Below are 14,381 nucleotides of genomic sequence, written 5' to 3'. Positions count from 1 at the left end.
AGTCGGTAGTACACTAAACTAGAAACACCCTCGACAAGAAAATGTATAAGATTTTTTCCCTAGTATCTTAAATCAATAAGGATCTGAGGAAGGAATCAAAATACTCTATAGGAAAATTACATAAAAAAATGTTGTTATACAATATCATATTTCTGTGGCTTATTTCTTTTAGCATTATACATAATAGTAGAAAAAGGTTAACATTCCTAGTATTTTTTTATCAAATATAAATTCCCTTTAAAATGATATTTGTGACAAAAATTCTGAGTAATCACAGTTTGTTACTCTTTTAGGTAATTTTCACTAAATAAACACGCACACACTCATGGACACAAAAAATGTGTGTGTATCCTTCGTGGGTAGGCCTGTCTGCCAGTTTGACTATTCAACCTAACGTGAATCTGTAGCTAATTTAGTAGTTCAGTGTAACTAATTTTGAGTTTCGTTCTGTTTTTGTTTTTTTTTTTTTCAAAAAGAACCGCGAGCTATATTAAATGTACACACACAAAAACGTTGTTTTTAGGTAGAGAATTTTTTTTGGGGAAAGTAATACAGACAAACACAATCCATGTTATCCATCCAACATTTTGGGTTTATTTCCACGTAAATGTCGCTAAATGGAAAATTATACAGCACAAGGCTCCATTTCATAAATTAGATGTGTGTTAAGATTACTCTTAACATGTAAATGTTACCTACCTTTAACCTTTGATAACGAAATGGCAGCAATGATGAACAGCGGGATGGAAGAAAATATGTGGTGTTTTACTTTTTTTTTAATTATAATAATTTTTATAAGTGTGAGTTTTTTCGACCTATTTTCCAATATATTTAATAATATGATAATTTTTGATAGAATTATTTATACAAAAAAGTTAGTTAAAAAATTTTATGAACTGTAACTGCTAGTTTTTTCACTTTTTCCAAAATATCTGAAAAATCGGATTTTATATTTGTCAACTCGTATCCTCTTTTGCCTTATTTGCATCAAATTTTCCTTCAGACTGAGACTGGAATGTGAGTGTCAATGCACATCATTTGAAAAAAACCCGAATGTTAGGGATTTCTATAAACTGAAGCAGTTATTGTGTGGAATTAGTTAAATAAAACAAATAAAAGGGCATTATCACCTCCACAATGAGGTAAAGAAAATCTTTAAAAATAAAACCACAGGGATTTTCGAACGAGTCCCATTTTAGATTTCAAATGCTATTGAAATTCTGTAAAATCCATCAAATTAAACATAAATTTGGGAGGTACATGTATTTATTTGGACTATACCAGAACGTAAACCTACTTAGATATATTTCCCCCTGTAGCGGAAATATATTAAGAGTCTTAAATACCAAATTTGGAACAATTCCATTTGAAAATGTGACTAAAAAAAACTTCAAATACCAAATTCCAAAAATTCTGTAAGAAAATGTGTTTAAACTCATCAAAATATCAATACCAACATATAAAAACCAGCTAACTTCTGCCGGGCCGAAATTTTAATACCTTCCACCATTTGGAAGGAACTTGAAAATTTTCAAAAAAATCCGAAAACTACCACTTAAATGAAAACCGTTATATGGGGACTATAGGAAGACGTGAACCTGTTACGAAAGTTTTTGTCATAAGTTGTAGCACCCATTACGAACTTTAAATATGAAATTTAAAATAACTCTGATAAAAGATGTCGCTAAAATCATGAAAATATCAAATACCGGGAGGTACCCTTATATAGGGACTATACGAAGACGTGGAGCTGCACCCATAGGTTGTAGTGACCATTGAGATCTCCCAAGACAAAATTCAAAACGATTCCGATGAGTAATGCTGCTGTAATCATAAAAATACCGAATATCGGGATATACAATTACATGGGGGCTATAAGAAGACCTGCATACAAAAATGTTTGTCATAGGCTGTAGTACCCATTACGAACTTCAAATACGAAATTTGAAATAATTCCGGCAAATAATGTCGGTGAAATCATGAAAATACCGAATATCGGAAGGCACCGTTATATTGGGCCTATACATAGACGTGGTTTACTTTAAATATATAACTTTAAATATAAAATTTAAAGTAATTCCAATAAATACTGTTGCCAAAACCATTAAAATACCGAATAGCGGGAGGTACCATTTATGGGCTATACGAAAACGTGGACCAACATGGCCCATTTACGAACTTAACGTACCTACTGGTAAACTATGCAAAGTTTTAGCCTTCTATCTCAATTCGTTGAAAAGAAAGCGTTATCGTTATCGTTATCGCTAGATCGTCTTAGAAATTTACGCTGATCCCTACCCTACAAAGTGTAGGGTCTGTTATGAATATTCCGAGGAGTTACAAACGGAATGACAAAGATAATATATCCTCCATAGAATAGTGGAGGGTCTAAAAAAGGAAGATATTTTTGAAAATAAAAGATACTGAAACTATGATTCAAAAAAAATGAAGGCTGTAGTAAAAATGTGTATTAAAATGGGCGGTAACATTTTTAAGGCAATGTATTTTTCTTTCCTATGACTTTTTTCGGAAAATTTGATGCAAGACCATTAAATTAATTTTAGTTATGTTCCAATAATTTTATGTTAAAGGAGCATATGTAATAACTTAACCGATTTCGTTTATTTAGAGTTTACAAAAACTGCCTGTTAGTCCGAATTTGTTGATTAACTTTTCGAAATATTAAAAATTCTCTATTACAATATGTTCCATAATACATAACATCCATTTTAATTGAAAAAATGTTATCAGAACTTTGCGTCAAATTTGATGATTATCCCATTTTTATAATAGATGTGCCAAATAATAAGCAATCCAGGTGTTTCATACACCATAAAACTACCTCATCTCTCTTTTAAACCACTCTTCAAATCCTGCTTATTATTAAAACAATATTAGAATTTATCATTCGCGGTGTCACCCACATTCCTGACGCCAACAAAATGTTTAATCCCCAAAGGGATTTTAAATTACAATAATAATTCAAACTTTGAAACTATTCCAGCTCATATTTTTTCCAGTGACTGCATGTGTTTGTGGGAGTTCCTCATTTGATAATATTAGAAACTATCCATAAAATGCAGCATAAATGTGAATTTATTAACCGTTAGAATATTAAAACCAAAGCTAGATAAGACACGAAAACATACACTCACACATATGCATCTGCAACACGACATAAACTATTAAATCACACGAATAGTTATGTTAGTAGTTAGTAGAAGTGGGACAAAAAGGATGCTTTGTCATGCTGAGCCAACAATATGCGTGGCACAGCTACTACATTTTTATTGAAGCGCAAACTGATTTCCTTTTCTCCACGGTAAAATGTCAATGACATATAAAACTATTGAAAACGACAAGGTGTTTATATTGTTATTCTAATTAGCTTAAATCACATTCTTTCAAATCTTTAACAATTTTCTCTCTATTTTATTCATCATCTATTGAATATGTAGTTTTGTTGGTGATCAAACTAATTTTATGTTTATTTTAAACATTTTTTATAACATTTGTGGAACATGAATTTCTACGTTTTCGTGCCTCAGACAAGTTTGGAGATTTCTTGTGTAGTCCAATAAAATGGTTCACAAATATACAGTTTATTGCATATTGTGTTTCAAATCGATAGAATTTCATTTAAAATGGGTCAGATGAGAAACGTGTATGAATATAAAAGCATTTTTTAGAGGCTACATATCAGGCGCCTCTTAATTGTAAGTGTATTTGAATAAATATAAATTTAAATTTAAATAATTTATGGATGGCATATTAAATTTGTCATTACTTTTGTATTCTTCGAAATATGGGGTGGAGACCGATAAAGAGTATATGTATTTAAACAGCATCAAATTATTCAAAATTTTGGGAATTATGAGGGCAGTTGATGTGGCCAGTTCAAATTTGGCATCAAAATCACAACTTATTGTTTATTATACCATAAGAATTATAGCTACTGAGGGTATATATCATTTGATATGACCGAAATGTGGCAGATAAAACTCATTCCAAAAGTTTAACGTCTATTTAGACTATATTATCTTGATTTGTGTGCTTCATCATCCCAAATTTACGATGATTTTCCATACTGAATTAAATCAACTCAAAATTAGTATTTATTTAAATCCAATATATTGGAATAAATCAATAAGTTTTATTCCTAAAAATGCAAATATTGTAGCCAGTGCCAAAATTGGCAACATTGTTCGTGTGAAGTTTACTTACATTTTAAAATAGCTGTAAACAGAAGCCTACAAATTCAAAGGCAAGTCTTTAGAATAAATAATACAAATATTAAACAAGTAAAAAAGCTATAAGTTCGGCCGGGCCAAACTTTGAATACCCTCCACCACTTTAAAGGAATTTGGCAATTTTCAAAAAACTAAAATCTGTTAAAATCTTAAAAATACCGAATGTAGCCTTTATATTAGGGCCTTCATTACGAACATCAAATACCAAATTTGAAACAAATTTCGGTGAATACTGTCGCTAAAATCATCAAACCTGCACAAACAATTTTCTGTCATAGGCTGTAGTATCCATTACGAACTTCAAATACCAAATTACCGTTAAATGGGTGCTATACGATTACGTGGACCTGCACAGATAATTTTCTGTCATAGGCTGTAGTATCTATTACGAACTTCAAATACCCAATTTGAAACAATTCCGGTTAATAATGTCGCTAAAATCATCAAAATACCGAATATCGGGAGGAGGCTACACGAAGACGTGGACCTGCAGATACACTTTTCGATTTCGGGCTGTAGTATTTTACTATGTTACTATTACGAACTTCAATTACCAATTTTGAAACAATTTTGGAGAATAATGTCGCTAAAATCATGAAAGTACCGAATATCGGGCGGTACTGTTATATGGGGGCTATACCAAAACGTGGACATACATAGCCCATTCTCAATACCAAAAGTCCTGCAGACATAATAGTAATATTTTATCCACCTACTTCATTTTGTTTGGAATCTAGATTGATTTCCATAGACGGACGGACATCGCTAAATCGACATAGAATTTTATGCTAATCAAAAATATATATACTTTTCGGGGTCTAAAATGTATATTTCGATTACAAACGAAATGACAAACTTAATATGCCCTCCATACTATGGTGGAGAATATAAAAATAAATAATATGGATGCAGAAAATGATTAATTAGTTTTTGGAAATTAGAAAATAAAGAATTTTCCTGAGTACCTTCAATAATTTTAACATATACAGATTTTAGGAGATTATATTAATAAGTATTTTTATACATATACACATACTATCTCAGTTAGCAATACTAATGTGGTTCCAATTCTAGTCATTCTTTTCAACATCTAAATAAGCACACAGTTTGAAGTTTACATTTAAATTGCTCTATTACACGTTTAACAGCACTTTGTTAAAAGTGGCACATGTTCATTACATTACGGTGTAATGATTATTCTCTATTCCATTACAAAGTCCATTTCCTCCCATATATGCATTAATTCCGGTTATGTTTAACCTTTTACAAGTCAGTTTGGTTTTCTTGCTACCAGTTCAAGCTATGAGAACTTATCTTTTCTTCTTGTTGTCATTGTTATGTTTATAACTCTATCACATGATAGTAAGAACCGGCAATAACACAATTATGTATACTTTCTTTTTTACTTTACTCCACTGGCGGCAAATGGTTATGGTCAAACATCAGAGGCACTACTTCTGCCCTCCAGCGCTTCACTGTTTTATTAAAACACAAAGTTACCCTTACAATTAGCAGTGTTTTTTTTTTATTTCACATAGCTAAAATATATATTAACAACATCAGCTAGCAGCAATAACAAAAAATAATATACGAGAAAAAGGAAAGGAAAGCCAAGCCTCGTCCCTCTTGTGGCATAATTTTTGTTTAGAATTGCCTTACTTCATTATGAATGGTTGGGTGATAAGAAAACCGAACTGGGGAGAAAAAGTTCATTGGCCATAGATGACGGGGAGGGTAAAATAAAAAACACAAACAAGGAGATTTGTTAGTCCTTTTGCAGTGTTGTTAGAGAGAAAAAGGTCCTACAGTCTAGCATAAATATATCCCTGAGGCATGGCATGGTTAGTGGAATGACATCTTTATGTGAAATTTATGTAAATTATAACAGTTTTCAACAGAAACGCACACAACCACTTATACACTTTAAATATTAACAACAAACACCGAGGAAAATAATCAAAGTGAACCACTTGCATATATTTAAAATTTCGGAAGAATCCCTTGGCCACACAAACACCCTTCGGTCCCATGTAGTTCAATAACTGTATGAATGAGATAAATTTCAAAGAAAAGTAGTCAGTATATTGTATACAGATTTCCATTAAAATAAAATTTATTGATGAAAATGTAAATATATGGTAAATATGTGCACCTATTAGAAGAAGTTATAAGGGAATATATCCAATTAATTCTTCAATTTTAAAAAGGAAAGTTATTTATTAAATAGCCAATAACCAATTTATTTTAGCAAATTTTCTATCCATGAGGAAGTTGAATTTAGTTGTTCTTGAGTATATACTCCAATCATATAGTAGCCGATTGCTGAGAACCTCGCTTGAGGAAGCGCAACATTACAACTTCCAGCAAACCAAATGTCCGACACCCGACACGTCTGTTCATAGTCTGAGGTTCTGTCCGAATCATCTGACCGACGTATGTTCGAATTCTGCCAAAGCAAAAAATGCCGGAAATAGCATCAAATTTTAGAATAAGCTCATATTTGTTCGAATCGGTCACCTATGGCATGAATTATGGCCTTCAAAGGGCCAATGAAACCGTCACACGTTCCCCAAAAGTTTTTGACCCATTTCTTTCGATATTTTGACCCATTCCCTGCAAAACGCTTGCTTGAGGTAATCGAAACTTTGGTATCTTTTAGCGCCAACCTTGCTTTCCAAAATACTCCAGATACAATAGTCCAACGGATTGGTATCCGGAGATTTTGGTGGCCACTGTGCGAGGAACCTCATTTTATAACCATTTTTGGGTTTCGCGTGCTGAGTGCTGTTTAAATATCCAAGGTATGTGGGTAAAATGTTTTCGTGCCCAAGGCCCCAATATACCCTCCACAATATTTTCGCGTTAATATTCGACATTTATTCTGCTTCCACGGTCGATTAATACGAGCGGAGAGCGACCATCGGCTGTTATGGCTGCCCACACCATCACCATGGCCGGCACTTGAGTTCTGCTGGCCAACCGAAGGTGCACATTTTCAGCTGACCTCTTTGGCAAGTAAACACGATAATTTTGTTTGTTTGCAAACTGCTGGACAACAAATGTTTTCTCATCGGAGAAAACCAAATTCGGCAGTTCACCACTTTCGGTCAAGCGAAGCAACTCTTTAGCTCTTTTGAGTCTATTTTTTTCAGTTGCGGTGTAAGTTCTTGCACGTTTTGGAATTTCAATGGCTTTACCCCGAGCTCTTTTTTCAATATTTGCCGAATTTGCCACATTGAGGAAAACAGCCAGAAATAGACTTTGTCATGCAGGTTGCGGAAAAATCGGTTAAACCTACCACAAGAAAAAACCTACCACGTTGGTCGACTTTAGATTTATTGATAATTTTTTTGCTGTTGACTTTATAATCGGCGATCATAGATTCAAAGTTCCTTTTTTTATTCTTATACGAGCCAAAATAATAGGGATTTAAAATTGGTGATCTTTATTTCGATTGTCATAAGCACAACTTGCCTCTATTATTGCACAGAAAATGTAGTACCTTTTGGTATAAGATGACCGCTCCCTTCTAGTCTACACGCTCATGGTCCTTTTTTGCAATTCCCAGTACTCTTAGATTTTGCAAACGACCGACTCGACTTGATGTAATGCACTCGAAAAACTAAAACGTTGGTGTTTATCAATATCTTTATATGGTTTGCTTTTTGAAATTCCACCGATTCCGAGGAAGTAGAGGTAAGGCATAGATCACCTAATTGGCTGAGTTTTGAGTATCCATTTCGTCCTTTGCTTACCCACCATCTCACTGGGTAATGAATTTTTACGACGGTTCCATTTGCATAAAGTAATATAAATATTTCAGATGAAAGTCGTCAAACTTGCTATTGTTTTTTAATCGCACTTTTTATGTTTTCATAATTTATATTCTTACATATACTTTTTTTGATTTCTTTTAGATAATCCGACCCAGAACCTATGCGACGAAAATATTAAGCACATTGTTGGGTAAGAAAAATATACATTGTTTAATAAACTGGTTCTTCACAAAAGGGCAACAATTGCAAAGTAGAGACTTTTCAACGAGGAGGTGTAGATTGGGCACACTATGCTAATTCCAATTATCACTTCCGATCAATATAAAATTCTGTAATGAAATTATGAACAAGCCTCTTGACTAATTGGTTTATGAAAATATTAAAGTATCATAGAGAGATAATTTGTGTGTTTAAAAAGTTTTCAAGGACAAACTCACCTTTCGAAAAGAATAATCTCCAAGGACTGAATACATGATTCTAGGTGTCTCGTATACAGCATATGAACGTCAGTATGTGTTTTTGTTATTTATATTGTGAATGAGTGGAACGGAACAAACAATAATAATTGTATCCAAAACAAAAACTGTAAACAACTCTGGCGCGCATGCTTCAGTCACCTTAAGAGAATACGCGCATATAGCCATTGTATGTTGTTGCAAATCAACTTGCAATGTTGCGACGGAGTCACTGGCCTTACGGACGACGACACTTGAATTCTACGCTGTTTTTACGCGCCAATCTTATTTTTTTGGGCGACGATTCGTTTTTTGTGCTTCATTGTTTTGCAAAAATTTTGTAAACAAACAGCTAAATAAAAGAAAGATCATAAAACATGGAAATGCCATCGTTAAGACGGGTATATTTGATGGCTGTAGGTAGATAGTTGTTTAGGTATCTCAAATTATGCTCGTGAGATAATGGAGATGGATGTGGAGGGGGCTGACATTTGTATAAAACATAGGTGTCCATTAATATAAGAGAGAGAGAGAGAGAGAGGTCTAGTTTGGTTTATTATAACGACAATGTCCTTTTATAAACACCGACGTTATAAAAATATTTTGATTAATGAAAAACTTTAAATAATAAATTTTTGTCTAAATCTGAAACTAGAAACAAATACAATATGTCATAAGGTTTCCACTATAGCCCATACCTTATGACTACGTGGTTTGGGTTTCTCATATATCGCTTAGAGAGAGGATAAAAATATAGCCGGTGTCGGCCTCGGATTTAGTGAGGGAGATAAGTACTTCAACAGCTTTATATTTACTGTGATGTTAATTTTTTTGCACCAATCTGAGACTTCATACCGACCCTCCACTGCTTGCAAATGTATTTGGTTCGAAGACGATTCTGATTCGATAGAATTTTCGGCACCTTGTTATGTTCTCTCGTCTCCTTTTTGACAATGATGACCTTAAATTTCAGTTAGTAAGCATAGACCTTGCTTAAATTACCTTTAAACACCACAGGGTCGGATATATCAAAGATTATGACCAGCAAATCGTCTGGAACAATCAACAGCACGTCTGGAACCATTAGATGCTTGGCTTTCTACCAGACACGAAGACACGGAAGACTACATCTCTGGACTCCGTCGCTGGTTTTCACAGACATTACATCCCGACCCGTCTTAACTGGACATAGCAACAGTACGGTTGGCGTTTGATTTGGCTAAGGCAGTTACAGATGGGTCCCCTTGAAAAGCGTGAAATTCTTGCACTCCATCAAATTGTTAGCATACTTTGAGAACCAAGAAGTCATTCCCTTAGATTTTTTTCGGAATCACTTCATGCTCTTTAAATTTCTACTTTTTACTCGGGAGATGAATATTTGCATAGATGCTTCGGCTTTCCCGTGATCTTATTATATTATTTGTTTGGAGAATATCCTCTTAACTCCTTTATTCAACCTATCCATCCTTTTTAAGGTTGATGAAAGTGGTTTAAGTTTTTTTTTTTTAAATTGTCGATAACAAAATCTAATTACGAACTTCGTAATCGTCTTCGAACCCTTGCATGTCAGAAAAAAATAAGTTTTGATCTGTCAGTGATCTACCAACAGTTTATAAATTAACTGTTGGTAGAAAAACTTTTAGTTTTATTGAACTCCTATGTCTGTGTTGTTAAATAATTACTGTACTGAATAACCGGCTGATATTTATTGTAGCCGGTTTCCCATAGTCTACTAACCTCCTATCCTTCGGACTAAAGAGTGTACACGCTCCCTTAGTTCTGGGGAGGTGCCCCCCCTGGTCGCCAAATCGAAAAAATGGTTGCTACTGTGGTAGGTTAGCCTCTTCCAAAACACTTCCAATAACGGATTGGGTTCCGAGCATTTAGTGATTTTTCAGTCGTAGATCAGCACAGACCTTTATTAGGATTGTTGTCGATAAAACGGTCCGTTTTGTCCTTCTCCTTTGAATCGTATTACTCGTAGTGTTTGTGGTTAATGATAAAAAAGTATCACCAACACCCTTTCCCAAAAGAGCACAAGTGCGATGGTTTCTATCGGCTTTATGCTATTGTTTTGTTGATTTTCCATGGATTGGTGTTGAAATGTTCACACTACTAAATCAAAATAAATTTGCTCGCTCCGAAAAAAAAAAAATAAAATTACATAGTAAATTAGGTAGCTCATATATGTGTAATATATCTGCTGTTTTTCGTATTTACAGTTTTTCTAGTTCTCTAGGGTTTATTTACCACAAAAAGATATTCATTCATTTAATACTCATCTGTCTATACCGTCAGTATCTTCTTAATTGCCAACAACAAACCAAAACCAACACATCATTGAGATTTCTGTTATTTCCTTTAAATGATATTCTCTTCTGTGTCAGTCTTTTTCCCCTCTGAGAATATAAAATGAGTAAGCGCAAAACTGACAACCTTGGCCCTGGTTTTCAATTCGCATAAAAAGAACCGAGGTAGGTAGGTGGTCGTTTACCATTCTATCTGGGACTGCAAGCAAAATCACTGGCTTATTTATGAGTGAAAATTTGCTCACTCATTGCCAACGACGAACAAAATAAACAACAAAACGAACAAACTGACTGTCAATAAAAAGGGGAAGTAGGATATTGCAAAAACATAGCAGACCCGAGATGGAGAGAAAACACTCTATCATTGCGGAATACAGTGGTAAAGTCAGCCCATTTTTAGCAAGAAAGTTGCTTGAATGAAGGTCATTTCCGTTTTTGGCTTTATGGAATATTGCAAGATCACTGCCGGATATAAGAGATAATCAAGAAACATAGAATAAAATTTATGATGTGAATTAGTTCATGAGAGTTTATATTCGATTTATGAAATGGATGTGAAGTGAATTGAGAACTAGTTTCACTGGTTGGTTCTGTGTCATAACCCACTTAGGCCAAAAAATCTGGTTTATCATTGAGTGTTGTGTGAATGTTTGATTCTCCACAAATCGCTTACTTATTCAAATGTCTCCACTATGTCTCTTCTGGTTTTTTGTTTCAAATTTAGTCAAACATCCATATTTTTCATTGACAGTTGAATGTTTAAGTAGTTTATCATATTTCGATATGATTTTTTTCATACTTTACTAAGTTTTTGCAAAATAATTTGCTTCGTATTTTGTTATCTCTCGTTTTCCGCCATTTAACTATTTAACCTTGGTGAAAAATTTCTGAGCTTTTATATTTATTTTTTTTTCAAGTTAATGATTGATGACACAATGACCGGTGTTAAAACGGCAACCGTTAAAGTTTCATTTGATGACAAATGAATTAATTGTGCGCAAAGAATTATTAATTGCACAACGATTTGCAAAGTCTAAACGATTTTCATAATGTATTTATTTTTAATTAATGAGTAGCAGTTTAGGTTTGAGTGGCACAGAGTATGAAATGTAATAAGTAAGGAAGGAACATTGTCAAGATTTCTGTGGTGATAATCGAGATTTTCGACATAACGATGACTGCGAATGGATGACTGCGAATGGATAATTATTATAACAAATTTCAAAACTTAAAAATGTATCAAGACTTTATTGGTACAGATACAAAGTAATCATACAGTAATAAGAAGTTTCGATTTCAGGAATAATTCAGTTAAAATATTTTTTTTATGATTTAGAAGTAGCTAAACGTAAGAAATATGATGAGAAAAATTCTAAGAAGACATAAAAAATTATTTCAAATAAAGCAAACAAAGACTCCAAATATTTTAAACTTATTTTGCTTTTTTCATCCGCAAATTTCTCTCGATGTGTCGATTTTCTCTACTATCTAAATAATGAGTTTCCAAACAATTTTTAGAGACATAAAACTTCTAACCAATTTTTAGGAGAGAATATCACATAGGGTCTGTTTTTGCCAACTGAAAGTCAACCAATATGAAAAAAGAACATTTATAAATTTTTATTTTATGTTCGAAATGGGAACGTTGCCGTCCCATATTGATGTAATTGCCGACTGGTAACCATGAATACAACGATCTTGCCATCCGGAAGTTCACAGAATACAGTAATCCGTGTGCCACAATAAATTGACTTAACTAGGTTTATACTTATGTCATATATCCATGGGTGGATACTGTGAATATCAATATTACCTTTTGGGCCTACAACAAAATCATTTAAGGTCCCTATTTAAAATTAATTTACTACAGGGTGTTTATGTCTTACAAATTAGAGACTTCTACTTCTTATTTTTTCCCTTGGTCAATTCACCTAAACATTTTATATTCGTTCCACAAGTTCAAGTACAATTTGTTTAAATTTCCAAACTAAATTTGATACATCGTACCAACTTATCAGCTGCATCAGTTCGATAACACTTTATTCATATTCAAGTTTTTCTTTTATCGAAAAGGATAGTCGTAAAATGATTATTTTTGCACCAAAAGACTTCAAAATCTTTCGTTTTTAATTTTACCGAAAATCAATACCAAATTTCAGAATTTCATCTCTATACCAACACCCAACGGGACATTTTGTGGCATTTTGCACGATTACAGTACGAATTTCCAAAACCACCACTTTCTCTTAACTACAACACAAACTGTGACAACCATATCAAATTTCAAGATTTCAGTTGCAAGCCTTCACCCAATACGATAGTAGCAATTAGTTTTTACGCCCAGTTAAAGTACACAGCTTAAGTACAGTCTCCATATATCAACTTTAGATACCAAAAGTGACCTTAATATAAAATTTTAAGATTTCAGCTATGTAACTTCTCCCATTGTCAAATTTACTGCAATACCAACAGAGACTCCAATATCAAATTTAAGGATTCTAGCCCTATCCCCTCACCCAATACCAAATTTAGTACTTTTCATTTAAATATAGAACGCATTTTTAAACCAATGCAAAATCTCAAACCATTAGTAATCTTAATACTAAATTTCAGAATTTTATCTTCATATATCAAACATACTTTACAACCTTAATTCTCATATCACATTCCAAGTTTTAAGCTCTATCCGTTCAGAAATACCAAATGGCAACATTTTAGAACTTTTCATAACCTTAAAGCGCGAATTTCCAAAAAACACTTTGGTACATCTATCATTGCAGAATTCAAGTTCTTTCCGCTTGTCCAATACGAATTATTCTATTTTTAGCTCCTTTTAAGTACTTTTTGTACCCTTTTAGTACGAATTTCCAAAAACCCAGCCTTATCACACGCAAAATTCTAGCTTTAATTTGTTTGCAATGGGTGTTGATTCGATATCAGTCAGTAAGTTGTTTCACTGCTCTTTTATAAATATATATAACTAATAAAAATTGAAAACGCTTACATACAGACCGCTTTCACACATTTCAAGAAAAAATCGACCTGTTTAGACCCACCGTAATGTATTTTTCCTTCTTCTTTATATCACATCAAATGTTACCCTAACATGTCATCACTCCGCTAAATCGTTGTTTTTATATTCGTTTCTTTCTTTTTGTTTTTATTCGAAAAAGGTAAATGATCTTCTGCTCGTATTTATTTTCGATTGAAAATAACAGGAATAAAAACAATAACCTTGTTTTTAGACGACTGTCTGGCTTGTTTGTAAATAAGGCAATCCGGATACGCGCCGAGATCTTGACGACAGCAAGCAAAGGTCTATCGGTGTTGTTCATTTGCAAAAAAAAAAAAGAAAAACTGAAAAAATATAAAGGCAAAAACACTCTATCAAGGGGCATACAATGTTGCAAACGACATTGTTTTGGGTTTTATTTCTGTGAAAACATTTTGCAAAATTTTGTGAATGATTTTTATATTGTACGTGTGGGGGGCAAGTTCTACCAATCATCATCAATAACAGCCAACAAAGCCTTAAAATATTTCCATCTTTCCTCAGTCTTTTGGGCTGGCATGTGTGAGTGTGTCATTGGC

Source organism: Musca domestica, unplaced genomic scaffold (assembly GCF_030504385.1).
Source record: "Musca domestica strain aabys unplaced genomic scaffold, Musca_domestica.polishedcontigs.V.1.1 4, whole genome shotgun sequence".
Lineage (NCBI taxonomy): Eukaryota > Metazoa > Arthropoda > Insecta > Diptera > Muscidae > Musca > Musca domestica.
Note: the sequence above shows the minus strand (reverse complement) of the source record.